Below are 18,072 nucleotides of genomic sequence, written 5' to 3'. Positions count from 1 at the left end.
AATTTAACGATAGTAATTTTTCAAGGTCTTCTGATCTTCCAGTGAACCTAAGACAATACCTCTGACTACCTCAGAGGTATCAGTGTCAAGATGGCAAGTTCTCAGCTTGCAGAGGAATCTGGAAGCCTGCCTTACATCTGTTTGGATCGTACCACCTCGGTGTACAGAGAGACAGAGGTGGTGCATTTCTCAGTGTAAACAAGCAGTTGTCACGCATTACTCTGACACAACCAGGCAGTTCATAGGTGCCCAGCGGTTAGGTCACTGGGGAGTCTCTGTACAGATGTCTTACTGAGATAAAGGTAAGGCTTGCAGCTAGGGTAGTCTCATGCTAGATTAGTACAGATTGCCAAGGCGGGGAGAACCAAACCCAGCCCTCTGGAAGGCGTTGAGGTGTCCAGACACAAACTGTGCGGTGCCAAACTGCATCTGAGCACCCTGGTACACCCCAGTCACCGGCAGCCCCGTTCTCCTTGCCCCATGAGCTCATCTCAAAGGGCTGGTGGCAGGCTGCAGCAGTGTGGCAGCGGCAAGTGTCGCTGTACCTCTGCTGCAGTCCTCCGGGTGTTCCTGCTGCCAGTCCTCAGCGTGAATCTTTCACCTTGGTCCCAAAAGTGGAAAAGCAGTCCTGTATCATGAAATACTCTCTTAACCGTGGATGCGCGGTAGTCATGCACCCTATGTCCACAGTGGAAATGGGGAGGTGCCGTAAGAACAAACATAAATGCTGGGCCAAGGCATGCCAGATAGAATTTGCTTTCACAACTCCGTTAGCTTTAGCCTTAACTTGAACCTGGGAGGTTGCAGTCCTGTGTGCTCCAGTAATGCTGTCCCTCAGCATCACGTGGATTCTGGTAAGGAGATCTGCAGCTAGTGCTGCTTGTGATGAAACCGTGTTTCTACATCGGTGCAGTCTGCACAGATGACACCCTTAGCAGCACTGCAGAAATGTCAGCCATGTCCTGGATTTCTCTCAACACGGGATTGTTTACTAGACAAATGCTGTTTCTTCTAGCCCTTTGGGACTTCGCATTTTTCACAGGCGTAACTGCTTGTGTTTTGGTAATGACCTGGCTGTGCTATGGTCATCCTCTGCCACTTGTGTCCATACCCCCCAAACAAAGGATCCTTTCCTGTTCTACAAAGCAATTTTCATCAGCAGCTTCTTAAGTGCTCTGTTAGGACTAGGAATTGGTAAAAACAATGAGGTTTTGAGTGTTTCTGAGGAAGTTTCCTGGGCTGTGTCATGGCCCGTGCATTCTCAGCTGCCAGGTTGTTCCCCTGCTTCTCTCCTGTGCCTATAGATTTGCCCTTTCAGATGTGCTGTTTATTTTTAACCCTTGAGCCGAGCAGTTATTTGCAGAGCCGAGTGTGGTCTCTGGCAGTGCTTCTGAGGGGGATCTGGGGAGGTGCCCAGCTTTCTCGCCGCAGTGCTCGCTAGCAGCCAGCTCTGGAGCTAGAGCTGGCCCATTTGAGGGATTTCCCCTTAGTTTAGCACCAGTGCATGGTGCTGGGGAGGTGGCAGGGCTGTGGCTCCCTGTTGCTGGTCTGATGATGCTCTGTTGACGATTCCGGTAGAGCCATGGATTGCTGTGTCTTAGCCAGACGCTGCCCCTGTCATTTGATGTGTGGGGTGAGCTTGGCCCTTGCTGCTGGGGAGTGTAGGGATGCTGGGCACCCTGCTTGGGGTGGCCCGGAGCACCCCCAAGGGTGGGCTCTCCAGCAACCCCAACCCCTCCATGCTGTAGGTGGAGTGAGGGGCTTGGGCTTGGGGTCTGTAGCTGGTCCAGGGCAGTGCATGGGTGCTGGAGGTGCTGGGCTCTGCAAGGCTCCTGCTTCAGGCTGCTGTGTTTGCTCGGCCATCTCAGAGGCATAGCACGGTTTGAGTTGGAAGGGACCTCAGAGACATCTAGTCCCAACCCCCTGCCCTGGGCAGGGCCACCTTCCGCTAGAGCAGGGTGCTCCCACCCCGGCCCACCTGGACTGGAGCCCTCCCAGGGCCGGGGCAACCACAGCTGCTCCGGGCAGCCTGTGCCAGCGCCTCACGCCCTCATGGGGAAGAAGTTCTTCCTGATATTTAACCTAAATCTACCCTCTTTCAGCTTAAAACCATTACCCCTTGTCCTACTGCTACGTGCCCTTGTAAAAAGCCCCTCTCCAGCTGTCTTGTTGGCCCTTTTAGGCCCTGGAAGGCGCGGAGGTCTCCGCGGACCCTGCTCTTCAGGCTGAGCACCCCCAGCCCCGCACGTCTGCAGGGGCTCCGGGCGCTGTGGCCGGGGAGCTCGGGGGGCTCTGCCTGCCACGGTGGCTTGGCTGCTGCTCGGAGTCCCCAGTGCTGGCTCTGGTTGGTGTGGGGGGAGAGGGTTGCTCCCACCCGTGGAAGCACCCAGACCTCGCAGGGCTGTGCCGGGCTGATTCAGCAGCCTCTCCTCTGGTGTGCTTTTGTTTGCTGCTGCGTAAGTGGGGGGACTGGAGCTGGCTGCAGGGGGAACTGCTCATGGGGACGTGGCTTCAATTAAAACAAATAAACAAAAAGCCCTTGTGTTCCCACTGGAAGACACGTACCAAACCAGGGGGAATTGCCTGAAAACTGAGACTGATGTTTTCAGCAAAGTCCTTCAGGAATTCATTCAGAGATGCACTTTCTGACTTCAGCCTTAATCATGCTACTAATTCCTTTATTCTCGATTCCAGAGAATTTGAAGTTGTTATGCCTCTTTACAAGGATTATGCTTTTTGATTTATTCTGTGATGGACATTTGTGTGTGTGTATACATAATATCTATAAACACACACAGCATCTTGTAAATTGGAATGGAAAAAAAATAATCCTAAACAAGCTGTTGACTAAAATTCAGAGGATGTAGCTCAAAGAGATTAGGAAAAAAGTTTGGAAGTAACTAAGGGGAATACTTCAGGACTTCCTTTAGCTTTTAATTTCTTTAAATTGCTAATGTTTTTTTCTGAGGAAGAAAGCAATGCAGTTATAAGAGCTTCATCTAAAACTGTATTCCCACAGCCCCTTCTGTTAAAGACTGTCCGGATTTGTACATTTCCTAGGGAGCAAGATTAGGGAAAGGAGTAAAGCATCAGGATGTAGCTCAGAAAAGGAAGTCTTTGTACTGTAAATGTACCTTCAGAGCTAAACGTTTCCTAATTAGACAAGTGTAAATGGGACCGTATCGGCTCTGCAGAGGAGTGCAGTCACTGCAGGGCTGAGTAGCTGCTACGTGTCAAACTGGCATATAAAAGACAACATTGGCTTACTACATCACTGACTGAGACTCCCCAGGCGTGCAGTTTTGTGCTTTCTTCAGGTTCATAGCCAGAGGGTGAAATGGTCTTGCAAAGTACTGGACAGCTATCTGGGAGATTTGCAAGCACGCCTGCCCAGCTCTGCTGTGTGCCTGTTGGGACAGCCGGGAGATCCCACTGACTTGAAGCATGATTTGGATCAAGTCCTGTGCAGGTGGTAGATTCTCATCTGTAAAACCAGATTAAGGTGGTAGAGCAGATCTATTGGGTGCTAAATTCATAATTTATGAAGATGCTGAATGCTGTGGAAAAGCTGGAAGCCACAGCCAATGCGCAGATGTTTCTTTCTACCTCAAGTTTAAGCATATATACTCCTAAGCTCAAATTCTTTATAGTTAGGTGGTCGGGTTTGCTCTTTTTCCAGAGATGCCAAGGGCTGTAGTTCTGTGCCCAAAACTGGAAACAACCCACCAGTCATGGAGAGCTTGCTGGTGTGACTGGGAGAGGCTGCCACTTCCTTGGGAACTGCCTGCCAGTGCTGCCTCAAGGAGTGCTTTGTGCTGTGGTTGCACGGCTCGGGCTCTTGTGGTGCCAGTTCCTTGTGTGGGGTCTGTGGGTGCCTGTGTGCCCCAAAGCAGGTGGGGCGAGGCTGTCCCTTCCACCCCCGTGCCAGTTACCGGTGCCTGACTGCATGGTGGAAAGGCTGTGGCTCTGGCCGTGGCAGCACCGGCTGCGTGCCGTGCACAGCCGTCTGTGCAGGACCTGCCGGTGAACCTTGGGGTTATTTATTGCTGAAGAAAAGGAAAAAAACCCATCCTGCCAGGTGGGAAGTGCAGCCATTGGCAACAGACCTGTCAGAGCTGGTGCGTTTGGTTCGGTTGGGTCCTGCTGCGCGTTCTCAGTGGGGGGGTGGGGGTACCCCAAATCCGGGGGGCTGGAGGGTGCTGGGGAGAGGTCTGTGGCAGAGGGGCTGGTGGAGCCCTGGAGGACTGTGCCTGGTGGCTTCTGGGACCTGTGGTGTTGTTAAATTTTTAAAACAATTGGACAAATACCTGTCAGGAGCGGCTTGGGGAGGGGGATGTGTTGATTCTGGTGTGGAACAAGCATGAAGATGCATTAAATGATCTCTTGTAGCCATTTCCACCATTATTTTCTATGATTTATGCATTAGCTTAATTTTTGTAATTTCCTCCTTCCTAGGTTGATTAATACTAAATTTAATTTTCTGTAATCAACTTGAGCATGTAACTTGGAGACATGAGGTTTAGGCTGATTGCAGTAAAAAAATCTACCTATCCAGCCTAGCTTGAATAAAGCAAAACTATTTTTATCCCTAAATTATGCACTATTTTCATGGAGCTCTGCAGCCTACTTATATTTAACCTTTGAGTGGAGTGCTCTATTTTTTCCGATCACCTAATGCAAACTTTGCAAATGGGTTTTTTAATTATGAGAAACCCACCTGCATGCCATCAACCAAATTATTAGCGAGGCAGAGAAGGATAACCAATAGTGCTGTCAGACTTAAGCTGAATATGAAAAATGTTTAAAAGCCAAGAACAGAAGTTGCCAAGAAATAATTTTAAGCACCAGATGCTGGGGGAACAAATTAATACAACTTACTTTATTTTTAGAAATAGTGGTTGAAGCCTGATGCAGATAGACATTTTGATGTGCAGCAGCAGCACTTGGCTATGCAAGAGGACTGACAAAATCAACACAACCTTCTGTTAACAGAAAAAGGAAAGATCTAAGTTTAAAAAAACTCTAGGTAGGGGGAGAGAGAGAGAACTTGATCTGCCTTCTACTAGTTGTAAGACTCTGGTGAGCTGTAGTTGTGCTGTTGCTTATCAGAGCTGTTTGTGATGTGGTTTGGGACGACCTTGAAGCCGGAGACCCCTGTGCAAAAGCCAGTCTTGAAAGCCTTTCCCTGGTACGCGCAACCTAGTTTCATTTTGGCTCTGCTTTACTGGTGGCGGAGCCCGTTGCTAGGGACAGTGAGTCTAAACGTTCTTGCTGAGCTTCTTTTCCCCAGTGGTGCTGGGAATCAGACGTAATTTCTAGAGGAAGCGGGACCCAAAACATCCGTAAGTCAGTACCAGGAAGCCAGTAAGAAGGGCATGTCAGCTCGGGAAAATTGCTGCAATAAGCTCCTGGTAGCTTTCTTAGCAAAGTGGATTTGCAGAAGCTTTCTTTGCAACTTCATCAGTGTTGTAGCTGAAGGCGTGAGTGAGTCACAAAAATCTGGGTCTTTCTAGTAGATGCAAACAGCTGGAAGCTACGTTGGAAGAAAGAGAACCATTGATGACGGTTGTTTTATTGGATGTCTAGTGACTGTCAAACAAAAAGTGGTAGTAGATCTGCAATGACCTGATGTTTTTGTGGACAGGCTTCAGGAATCTATTTTCACTGTACTAATTCTGATTTTTCTAGGGGGTGTGTGGGGGTGTGGTGGTATGAGTAGATAGCTCCTCCTCTGCCCATGGCTGCTTTGATGTCCACAGCTGGTGAGCTGTAGTTGTTACCACTGGCGTTGTTGTTGGTCCAGGTGTTGAGGTGGCCCCTTAGGAATTAACTTCAGGGACTCAGGTGGTATGTGCAGCAATTTGGGTGATGGGTGTAGCCTGTGATCATAGAATCATTCAGGTTGGAAAAGACCTTTAAGATCATCAGGTCCAACCATTAATGCAGCATTGCCAAGGCCACCACTGAACCATGTCCCTAAGCACCGCATCTACACATTTTTTAAACACCTACAGGGATGGTGATGTCACCACCTCCCTGGGCAGCCTGTTCCCATGCTTGATCACCCTTTCAGTGAAGAAATGTTTCCTAATACCTGATCTAAACCTCCCCTGGTGCAACTTGAGGCTGCAGTTGATGTGACCTACGAGCCTGGCAGAGGGCCCCCTGTCATCAGGGTGCTCTGCCAGGGACGCGTGAGAGGAGGTCTTCTTGGGATTGTATTTTTAGGTACTGCAGATGTTTCTTCTTCCTCCAAAAATGTTTGGTTCACAGTGTGCGGACTTTGGGTTTGATTTTTGTCAAGTTGCAGGTGAACTTGAAAGATCCTGGTGTGCAGCTCTGTGTTTTCTCTGACTACCCTCTCTTCACCTGCTGTCCTGCTGAGCCTTCCCCTCCCTGGTGCTCACCTTGCCGTGTCATCACTTGCGCGGCTGCTTATGCCAATATTCAGCTGCTTTATCACAATTCTGATTTGCTTCTAATGTGTCACTACTTATTGGGTGTTTGACAGGTCTGTCTCTTATTATTTCTGCTTGTTCCAGCTCATTTCTGTATGACCAAAGCCATTTGCAGGCCTGCCCAGTTAGAGCCAGGTCGGGGTGACATTGCCTGCCCTCCAGGGTAACAGAGATCCGCCTGCAATGCCATTGATCAAATCCTCCGAGGCTGGAGAAGGCATTTCATGCATCTTTGTAACAAGTTGTTCACAACTCCCTGTGTGCTGGGCTTCAAATTCAGCCTTTCAAAGGACTTTGATAAAGAAGAAAGGATCATTTTTTTCCTAGCTGCTGCAAATGAAAAAGCTTTTCACTTGGGAGTCGTGGGTCATATTTATGGAAATGAGGAGAGCACTTTCAATATTTATAGTGGTTACAGAAGCGATTGAATCTATCTTTTATTGATATGTATTTACATGCCCACAAAAATCTTATTGCACAGTAGCTGAGAGAACTTTATTTAGATTTAGTATTTTGAAATAATTTTTTAGTGCTTCTTTATTATCCATGGAGTGCGAGATTCAATATTTCAAGTAGGACTGTCACCAAACAGCCGGAGGTTTTTAAAAGATTTTTATTTTACATAAAGATAAATGTTGAAGCCACATTTTTCAGAGGCACCATCTGTTCCGTGTTGACCTTAATTTTCTGGATGAGTGCTTTTCTTCAAACATTTTAAGTCTTGTCTACATTTCATTTGGTTGGGAGTGTTTAGGTTATTTGTCGAACAGGAAATCAGATATTCAGAATGCAAACACACCACTACATTGCAAATTATTCCCTTTGTATAATTTAGCAAACTGCTTTGTAAATATTCCGCAGACTTGCTGGAGTAGCTCTGACATCTGGTGGGTCGGTGCTGTGTGGAGCTGGATTTCTTTCGAATGTCACCATCGTGCCTTGCACTGGGAGATGGGGCACGGGATGCTGAGTGACAGCTGTGGAGTACCCTTTTAATGGGTAGTTTCTGGAGACAAGGGTTGGATAATGGTTTGTCGGTTGGCTTCGTGCCCTTAAAAGGATTTGCTGTTCAGACTGTCTAAACAGTACCTGATCCTACTGAAAGGGGGTCACTGAGATAGCTCTGTGTTTACATATGCATCGTTCCCACGGGGAAATATGTCCCATCCTTCCTCCGCATTCTTCTTGCTCCCATGTCTTCAGCTCAGGTAGGCTCATAGGTGATTGTTGCCTTCCTTTGCCTCCAGCCTTGCTTTGTGGCTCGTCCGAACTCTTGCAGCTCCAGCAGTTCAGCTGCTGCCCCTGCCATCTCCAAGGGCTTTCAGGACCTTCTCTCCACTCCTTCTGCCCTGTATCGGCGTCGCAGGCTCGGCACCTTGCCCCATCCTCAGCCCATCTCTTGCCAGCTCCATGGAAGCTTCTTGGCACCATCGGTCGCTGTCCCTTCCAGGGCGCTGCAGCTGAGACTGGTACAGGTCTATGTGAGATCTCCTCTATTGCTGTGTGGTCCATCTGGGCTAACGCTGGCCTGCAGCAGCAACTATTTTAGGGGCAAAATGTACTCTTGGCAGGGACAGTAGCATCTTAGTGGCTTTGGATTGCAAGTGGGACTGTAACTCTGCCTTTATGTTTCTTTTTGTAACGTAGTAGCCCCCTTGGCCCCTGCAAAGTTTGTAGCTGAATGCAGAAGGGATATCAAAACTTGTTTTCCCCCTCAGAATATGGATTTGGAAATAAAACTAATGATGTAGTAGAAAAAGTGATACAACTTAATATTTTTTTTTTTTGTGTACTTCAAGAAATTCCCAGAGGGGAATGCTGTGAGGGCGGCGTGCTTTTAAATTAACCATCTGGTTTCTTTACAGCTCTGCTCTGTAAGTGCCTAGTAAAGCCCGTTTCAATGAGGTGCCAAGATGAGGGGAAGGGAGCTGAACAAATGAGAAAATACCTGCTTAAACTAAGACTACAGTGTTTCCAAGTACCAAAGCCCAGGGTCTGTCTCGCCAGGCTGGCTGGGTTTGGAAGTGCCTATGGCTACACCGATGCTGGAGGGAGGCGATGGAGCAGCTGCTGGACCTGTGGCTCATGCCAGTGGCTGTTTGCTCTCCAGAAGGCGAGATAGTGCTCTGCTGCTGGATATTTAGGGGGTTCTTGGATGTTCTCATGGTACGTATCGTGGCCAAGGCCCTGTGGAGCAAAGGCAGTGTGCAGCTGGGGTGGAGGAGGCAGCGGGTTGGGTTGCCTGCTGTCCTTCCTCCTCACCGTGCCCAGGGGACCGGACTCTGCTGGGAAGTTGGGATGTCGGTCTCTTGTTTTAACTCCAGGCTAGCTCAACCTATTTTAAAAGGGATGTTTTACTAAACTGCGCTATAAAATAATTACATTAAATGTAGAGTGCGTAAGTTTTGTCTCTCCTGGTTATTTCTAGAATCGAGATTTGTATCTCTGTATGCAAGGACCAGAGTGACTAGTACTGGAGAAAATGAAGTCTGCTCTCCCTCTACCACCAAAATAAATATTTTTCTGCTCTCTGCAGAAACACTGAGTCTTGTAAATGGAAAATAAGAGCGGTTTGTGGTGTTTGGTCTTGTTTTGAGGCAGTGATTTATAAAATAAAGCAAACTGCACATGTGTAAATGGGTGAAGAGTAACTCAATGGGAAGAACTACAACACCAGAACTGTCCCTTGCACCTGCAGGACAGGCTCCTTCAGAAAGCAAGATGTCTGGCTTAACTGCCGGCAGGTCAGCTTTTCGTTATTACTGTCATTAATCTCAGTTTGATTTTTTTTTTTTAATCTACTCAGCAGTGACAGAAGGAACTGTTGAAGAAACCCATTAAAACAGGACTCTTCAGCAGAGCAGGGAGCCGTTCCCAGGCTCTCCCGGGGGTGGGCAGATGGGTGAGTGCTCAGGAGCAGCACTTCGGGCTGATGGCAGCATTTAGGACCTCAACTACTGCTCTAGGACAGGTTGAAACCTCCAAACTATCAAAAAGTCGGACTCTGCATTTGATGTGGGAGTCTCGAGTGAGACAGCGGCATCCCAGCGTGCTAACTGCCCCGGTGGCATGAAGCCCACTTCACGGGGTTCCCATTCAAGGGTCCTGGGCAAAATCTGGATATCCCAAGACAGCCTGAATTTGCACTAAGAGGCTGTTGGAGACTACAGCAGCAGTGGGGTAAGTGAATGAGCAACAGCTGTGTCCTTTTCAAAACAGATCTAAATTAAAACCAGTGTGTCTTTCTCTTCCGCGGAAAAATGTTTAGTTTTACAGGATAAAACCACATTTGTTTCCAAGCATCTGCCTTTCTACAATTGCTTAAGATGACACCTAACTTCGGTAGCGTCATTGTAGGGTAAGTGTTTTCAAATCACTTGGTGTATGTTTATCATGTTTCTGTGGATAGTTCCGCAGCATGAAGTTTGTTAGGCTTTGAATGAATAATTCTTTTGAGACAAAATAACTCACTTCTATGTGATCTAAAGAAGGCATTCTGCAAGTATGCCTTTGCTTTGATATGGTCATATCTGCACCGCGTGAGTAAGCGTATTAAAGATGATCAAAAGTATGCTGACCTGCTGGGCTGCGAGTTAAATATGAAGTCACTGTAAAACTATTTGGGAGACTACAACCTTGTTTCTTAAGCTGAAAAGAGAGGGCTGAAAGCTGAGTGCTTATCCATGGGAATGCCTGAACCACCACCACATGATTTTAGATGTAAGAAAGAAATGTGTTGCAAATCTGGGGGAACTAAGGGGGGAATCTGCTTTCCGCTGGCACGTAGGATAGGTCACAACTTGCAACAACAAAAGCAACTCTATCCACTAAAACCTTCAAACATGGCATCACACTCGCAAAATTCTGTGCTGGCTTTTCATTGCTAGCACTTCAATGTTTGTTTTGTGGTGAAATCCAACGCCCTGGTGCCTGTTTAATTTTTGAGGGAGACCGCTGTGCAGTCTGTCTCATGTGGTGAAACTCTGATGCTGAAAAATCTAGCAGAAAACTGGCAGGTCACATGGGGAAGCAGTACAGATGTTGCTTTTGTTTGTCAGGGTGAAACAAGGTGTTAAATAATGGGAGGTTTTGCGTATTGCTTGATTTTTGTGTATATGACTAGGCTAACCCCAATGTGCAGATCAGGAGGATGAATTGGTAGGCAAGTGGGCAGCTGAAGTGATCGGGGAGGGGTGGTGGTGGTGTGTGAGGGGTCATAGGGAAGGTTGTTAAGGACACAAGCTAATTTTTTTGATTCTCCTGGTTTGCAACAAGAAAGAAAACCTTCACTTCTGCTGATCCAGTCACGGCTCTGCCACCTTGCTTGCAGCACTCCTGACGGGAAAATGAACCCTCTGACCATGATCTGCCATACAGTGCCGGCTGCCCGTGTCTCACCTGTGGGCTATTAAAACCCTGCGTCAGCAGTGCCCCGCACTCCCCCAGGGGCTGGAGCTGCTCTCCTCGCTGAGCGAGGGCTGCCGGGGCTCCCGCTACTCAGTGCAAACCCAAGCTTCAAAATGACTACCCGATGTTTGGAAAAGAGTGGCTAAAGAAACAGCAAGGTTGGTTTCCTGGGCTTCTAAGAACTGTTTTCACATTCACTTCTCACAGGTAAGAATTAAAATTGCAATCTTGTGTCCTTAGTTCTTATAAAGCAAGCTCCCCTCTAAAGAAATTGCCACAAACCCACATGTTCAAAAGCTGAACATCATTTTTCCTTATTAGACCATGCTATTATCCCATGTAATCTCTGGATTATAGCTAATTAATGTAGCTACACCTAATTATTGAGTTAGCTACAGGTGAGAAGGAGCTTATTTTTAATGAGATTTTTGTTTGATGGAAATGAATGGATTCTCCAAATGGCGTGTCCTTTCATCCAGAATTATTTACGAAGAACTGGATGTTGAAGTGATATGGGTTGCGTTTTGTCTTCTTTTTTTTTTCCCAAATATGATGCAAAATGTAATATGTGGTAACTTGCTTGACTGCTCAGGAGTAAAGGGTGCTACGTGTGAAGAGGCTTTGAGCATTTTGCTAGGATTCCCGAATGTAAGAAACTTGTAGTGCAGAGATGTGGCAATAAATTCACTGCTTGGAACCTCAGCACCTAGAGGAGATGCACCGTATTTATCTAGTGTGTTAAACCCCCCCTAGAATAGGGTACAGGTGCAGCTTGTGAGCAGCCCCCAAATGATGTTAATTCATTGCACAGTTGTTCTGATCTAGAGCAGGCTGGTGCTGCTGTGCCATAAACCGTTTTATCCCTCCCCTGGCTGGCATTAGCACTTGGGCTACTTCAACCAAAATCTGAAAGAGAGAAGGATGTCCTTTTTGCTAGGCTCAGTGAGATCAGAGAGTGATACGCTCTCTCTATAGCATCGCTGTCAGTGATACACTCTCACTAGAACACTGGTGTCACCAACTTGAAGCCAGATTTAGGCCTAAACATCATTTATTGGTTCATCTAAATGCAGATGAATAGTTTTCCCAATTATTACAGAAATAACATTGTTTACTTGCCTTTATTATACTCCCCTCCCCAAGATAAAATGAAGATCTTTTGATTAGCAGCAACAGTAAAATGTGACTGATTTATTTGTGAGAGTTGCTGTTTGCCAAGTACGTTGCTGCAGCAAAAGTACTGTTTGTTATGACATTGTACCGAGTCACTTGTTGATGCTGTTTGAGGGAGAGAATTCAGTTAAAAGGAACTGGAACAGGATGTTCATTTTATTTCAGTACTCGTAATCCCGAGTCATCTCTGATAGCTGATGAAATACAGCAACTCGCATTTTAGACAGGGCTTCTCCTAACATAATTTGAAGATGCTGTAATTTGATAGAGGGCAGAAAAATACACAGAGCTTATTTTATGCAGAGAGGTTTATTTTAGTTGTCACTCTATGTTGAAGCACTCTTAAACTTTACACATCTGTGGCACTTTACCACGTCTTTAAATACTTTGTAGTTAGGGTGAAACAAGAGCCGATGTGTAGGTAGCACGTGGCTGCGCGGGTACTGGGATTTCGAGGACTCTGTCCCAAGCGCAGGGGGTCTGGCTGTGGAGATCAGTCAGGTTGCTCCTTGGTTGATCACGCTGGCTTGCCTCATGGTTTGCTTCCACTGCAAAAACAGGAGGTCCAGAAGCATTTGGTTGTGTGCGTGGGAAAGTAAGGAAGCAAAGGGGAAGTTTATTTCTCATATAAGAGGTTGAGTTCAAACATTAAGTGAAATTTTGGATATAATTCTATGCAAGCCTGTTCATCTGTGAGAATATGATTATTAAGGCGACTATCAGAGTAGCGTGAACCATCAAATGTGTGTTGTTATTATTTCCTGTATGAATTTATTAATGATGGTAAGATTCTGAAGTTGAGTGTATTTCCTCTTGGCAGCATAGAGGCCTTTCAAAATAATTTGCATGTATCACTTCAGCTTCACTTTGGGGGTAGCAGGCAGCAAATCTTTAAAAGCACTGAGTACTTATGGGCAGAAAATAAAGAATATTGACTCTGTTTAAAACTGTGGGAAGAATTTATGTTGGAAGAATGTAATTATTAGATTTGGAATTTGACCAGCGTGCATGATACTGCTTTGAGTGGAAAATACTATAGGGTGAATGTTGATCAGAGGATATAAGGATGTAGTTTCATTTTTAATTTGCATACGTGCCTGTTCAGTAGTGCAGTTGATGTTCTCGATACCAAGGTGATGAGCTGGCTGGGAAAGCAAAATGATACCCCTAATCTTGTGCAGTTGGCGGTTTTCTTTTGAGATCCTGAGGTTTCAGGATAGTCAGGTTTGGTCTGGCACTGGTATGGCAGTGTGCCTGTCCAAAGGCTTCTCCTTGCACCCCTTTGCCTCCTGACATTCCCAGGAATGTGTGGGACCAGGCAGCAAAGCAGCTAAGAAGGCTCCTCCACCCTTTCATAGGAAAGTACAATGAATACAGGGAACATAGGTAAAACTGTACATTTAAATTATCTGCAGTCAAGTAGTGAAATACATTCATCCCTTCTGGCACTGTTGCTAATTTATATTTAAAGCAATATGAATTTCATGAGCATTTTAAAAAATCATATTTTTAATTCAATTTGCTGTCAACTCATTTGATGTTTTGTGTAAAGTCATTTCCCGTAAACAGGTTACTGAATATCAAAAGACTAGTCTCACACATAAGTTTGGAAAGAAATAATATTATAATAAAGATGAGAATCTGGCCCTCATGTGAGTTGGCAAGCACTTTCTGGATCACTGCAGTTCTTTGGTGCTTGCTTTATCACAGCCAAAGGAGTGTCCTGGGCAAGGAACATTTGGGGAAACAGTCAACAATAATAATATTTTCTAGGCTACAGTAGGTTATTCCACAATTAACTACTAATATATAATATATGAAGAAAGACACCAATGTATTTTTTTCAAAATGTCAAAAAGAGAGTTGGAAGAAAATGGATTAAAATATCTCAAATCTGACAGACCTTTCAAGTTGTAGAGCTCATGCAGAGTAATGGACTGTATAATATTAATAGGTAAGTTGGAAAGCTAAGACATGTTTGTTAAAAACTGTTGAAGAAATAACTGCTGTGTTTTCTTGGCATGGGTTTCTTACCTGTGCTTGGAGATTGCTGTCATTTGGCAGATGCTGCACTATGTAAAACTGAGCATCAAAGCTGGTATGAAGCTGAATTCTTTGCAAAAAGAAATAAATTGGTCTCTGGATGCCACCAATTTCTCTTCCAAGTACTGAGTAATGTACCCTGGGTGTAAGCGTTACAACATACAAGTAAAGCTGCTTGAGCTCTCACAAAGATTTGATAGATTCCTATCATAGTAAATCAGGCCAGTAAGGTTGAAATAGCGTTTTATTTATTCATTTATTTGAGCAAGCTCTGTTGTGAAAGTGGGCTTCTCCCTCTGTCTTTGAAAACTGCTAGAAAAAGTAGTTTGCACATTTTGAATCCCTTGTATTGTAGTTGCACGTGATGCATCAACATAACATAAACACCGAAATAGCCTCTGTTATATTAAAGGTCATTAGTGGATGTCGCCCTGAGTACAACTGAATAGTACTTTTGCCTTTCTCCAGCAAACTGGCTTCTAGTTGGTACGTATGATGCAGTTTTACACCTTAATAAAATTTGAAGTTAAACTTTGAAATCCCAAGCTCCCAAATTTTCCCAAATCAATGTTTTTTTCCCAGCTGCTGATTGCCCTGGAAGGACTTGTGTGTTATTTCAATTAGGGAAGGAAGCTTCACCTAATTGCTAAGAGTTGAAATGGCCTAAAAAGCAGAATTTCTGAGCTTCAGGCAGCTCAGCTGAAGCCACCGAAGCATTCTGAAACAGCACCATCATGTCGCACCTCTGAACCCAGCGGGGCCCCTCTCTGGTTGCCTCCGAGGTTTGCTGTGTATGTCTCGTGGCACTCAGAGACGTACAGGGCTTGGACAAAAGAGTTGTCCAGCCTTTCCCCTCCCCCATCACTTCTGGGCTGGCTCCAGATGTGGTACTTGTGGCCAGAGCTTTCTCGTTCTGAGCCAGAGGTTTCAAGCCTGGTCCTGCCTGCTGCGAACCCAGGGGCTGAGCTGAGGGCAGCGATGCCCACATACGTGTTTAGCCTCTGCCAACTATGTGTATTTCTGTATAGCATTAATGAGGTCAGAAAAGACTCGGGAGCCAAAAGGGTTTGTAGGCAAGGAGATCAAAGCAGACCCGTGCTGCAGGGAGTAGGGGGGGAGAGAGGGATCAGTCCTGGCAGGGGCCGAAGGAAAATCCTGTTTTACTGCAGGAGATGGAGAGCGGTGGTCACCACCACGAGGAGAAAACAGCAGCTTGTCTTTGCACTCTGCATCGTGCGTTTTATTGTTGTTGGGCAAATTCTCACCTGGTGGGGATTGCCTCTATTTTGTTATCTTCAGTGGAACTGATGTGACTTAGTGTGTGTGTCTGAGAAACAGATTCATTACAAGGAACAGGGAGGTGCCGTACAAATCCTGAGTGTTCATGCAGTGGCACATTCCCCTGTGTTCCTTTTATGAACAAAATGAAATGAATCCCCGAGGGTCACAGGCATCTGGACCTAGTCTGAAAACGCTGACACCATTGCCTTGATTTGATTCTTGGAAAAAAATTCAGAGCAGGTAGAAAGTGGAGCATGGGCTAGGCAGAACAGGGAAAAAGGGAATAGAACCAGCTTTCCCCAGTGAGTACACAGCTTTGAAGGAGCAGAAGCATAGTGTGTGCTGATAATGCTTAAGCCTGCAAGTTAAAATTGTTATAATATGAGGCAAATCCACAATACCCACAGCAGGAAGCTCAGTGCATTACAGTGGAATTAATACGCTACTTCTGTGGTCAAAATGTGGGGCATGCTGAATAGCAGCTAAATTGTCTGGGAAGAGCCTAGCCAGAAACCCCGTATTCCTTTTGAGCTCTCGCTCTAAAGGACATTTGACATCTCCTTTCCCACTCCAGGGGAAAAGCAAAAGCAAAGCTTCCCAGCGGCCATGTGTGAGGCAGGGCTGATATTCATCTGGGTCACACCAGCTCTGTACTTTTGAGAGGCTGCCGTGTCCTCAGGATCACAGAGATGCCTCCTCTGCAGAGACCATGGCCTGAGGGCAGTGAGTGGTGGCCAAAGGTGAGGAAGAAATAGCATCCTTTGGTCGCTGGTAGGCATTGTGCTTGACTCTCCATCCTATTCAGAGCTCACAGCTGCAACTGGTATTTAAAGTAGTCACCTGGGAAGGCCTCCCAAAGTAACCATAGCTTTCTGCTGCACACGGAGGATAGATGATGCTGGGAGAGAGTTTTATGTTATTTTATGTTATTTCTGATGATACCGATGTCTGAGTGCCTGCTGTGAAGTGTGCAGAGAAGGCTCAGCGGTGCAGAGCTGCCAGGGATGTATGCAACCTGCACAAGGGATGGGCATCCCTTCGCTGCAGGGATGGTGGGGTAGGGATAAGCTGAGAGTTTCCTATATGGTAAGAATAAGTTAAATTGGAGAAGACATTGTCTTTGAGTCCTTGAAACACATAGGTAGGAGGAAGAAAGTTAATTTCAAGCAGAGGAAGTTCTCTTTTGCCAGGGCTCTTTGTGACAAGGAATCCAGAGGTACCTGAGCCAGAGGTGAGGAGGCACAAGACGTCCTCTGCAACGCACAGTCGCTGACGAAGGGGCAGCAGCACACCTTGGCTACCCTGGGTTCTCCAGGCTCGTCCACCTTGCTGGGATAGCTGGACATGTAGGAGGGCAGAAGATACAGTCAGGTCAGGTGCACCCTGGCGTCTGCCAAACAGCTGGTGAGATCAAGCACTGTTTTTTTGAGGCATATTGTAACGTAGGGTGCTGGAAGTACAACGGTGATTTTCCATACGAAGGAGCACGGCTGCTTTGTTTTGTGTTGGGTTTCTGGCCCTACACCAACGCCTGCGCTGTGTCGTGTCGATAGGTGGTGCAAGTTTGCTGCAGTTTCTGGGTAGCCGGAGTGGTTTTTTGAAAGCTTGCAGCATGCATGTTAGGCTAATAGTGGGATCAGAGAAGTAAAAGCTAAACACTGTGCCAGCCGTAAGTAAAAGCTGAATCTTAAATATAAGCACTCTCAACGGTCTGGGCAGTACCCAAACAGCAGAGGTGGTGTACGTTACTTCCATAGGTGCTTGGAGTTGTGCCTGGTAGATGGCATTTAGACAGGTCTTGCAGCAGAGGGACGGGGCAGACAGTGGTGGACTCCCAAGGGTAATGACCGGCTCGGTGGGAGCCCCGGGTCTGCTGCCAGGGGCTCCCCCAGCCCCGCCGCACGGCCTGGCTGCGGCAGCTGAGAGGGGTGAGCCACGCTAGCTGAAACGGAGCTCCTGGAGGAAAAAGGCTGCAGCAGGGAGGACGGCACAGCAATTAGACTGTCTCCACGTTCTGCATAGCATTAAGGGGTTTTGATGGAAAGTGAAAACCTTGCTGATGCTGAGCAGAAGCGACAAAGCCCCTGGTGTCAGCTAAAGCAGCTATGACTGCTCAAAATATAGAAAAAAGAGGATCTAACAAAGTCAGGTGTCTAACAGGTCCTTGCACACTGAACGTGCAATTGCATAGTTTGCTGATCAGACTGTAAATGTGTCCTGTAAGGTTTGCAAATAGTTGTGTTGCAGGTCTGGGAAATCTGGTATAAATCGGAGGGGCAGAGTTAGTGGCTTGCAGGAGCATGAGGCCATCACGATGTCCGTTGCCAGAGATGTGTCCCAGTGTTTCCAGTGGTTAACTGTGGGGTTGTGGAGTCTAAATTTATTATATGGAAGTATTTGGTTCAGCTTCTTCAGAATAGATCCCTATGGATAGCTGTTTGCAGGTCCACCCAACAGCAGAAGAAATTAACGCTCGGGCCGTCTGGTGTTCAATGTTAAGGAGACTATGAAGTCAAGGAGAGAGAATTGTAAGTGGTGCAGTCTGGCTGCAGGAATGTTTTTCTAAAAGGGTTTAATTCCATGCCCTGTAGCTGGGAGTCATCCCGCTCACAGCTGTCCAGGGAATGATGATTTCCCTTTGCTGTGGCTTTCAAGGTTCTTAACTGTGTCTGTTTCACATTGAAAAAAACCCAAATAATTCTTTTGGACC

The 18,072-nt window shown here is 46.4% G+C and overlaps 1 protein-coding gene across 3 annotated transcripts in view; it reads left to right on the top strand.

Moving 5' to 3' along the window:
- Positions 1-3,312: 3,312 nt before the first annotated feature.
- LOC308068755 (uncharacterized protein) overlaps positions 3,313-18,072 on the top strand; it is an 80,121-nt gene continuing 65,361 nt past the window's right edge. For all 3 annotated transcript variants that reach the window (XR_013930118.1, XR_013930119.1, XM_080399902.1), the window contains exon 1: positions 3,313-11,072. The gene's annotated coding sequence lies outside the window, so the exon portion shown is untranslated. The remainder of the gene's footprint in view (positions 11,073-18,072) is intronic.

Source organism: Falco punctatus (genome assembly GCF_963210335.1).
Source record: "Falco punctatus genome assembly, chromosome: 8".
NCBI classification, from domain to species: domain Eukaryota; kingdom Metazoa; phylum Chordata; class Aves; order Falconiformes; family Falconidae; genus Falco; species Falco punctatus.
Note: the sequence above shows the minus strand (reverse complement) of the source record. Positions and strands in the feature narration are given on the sequence as shown.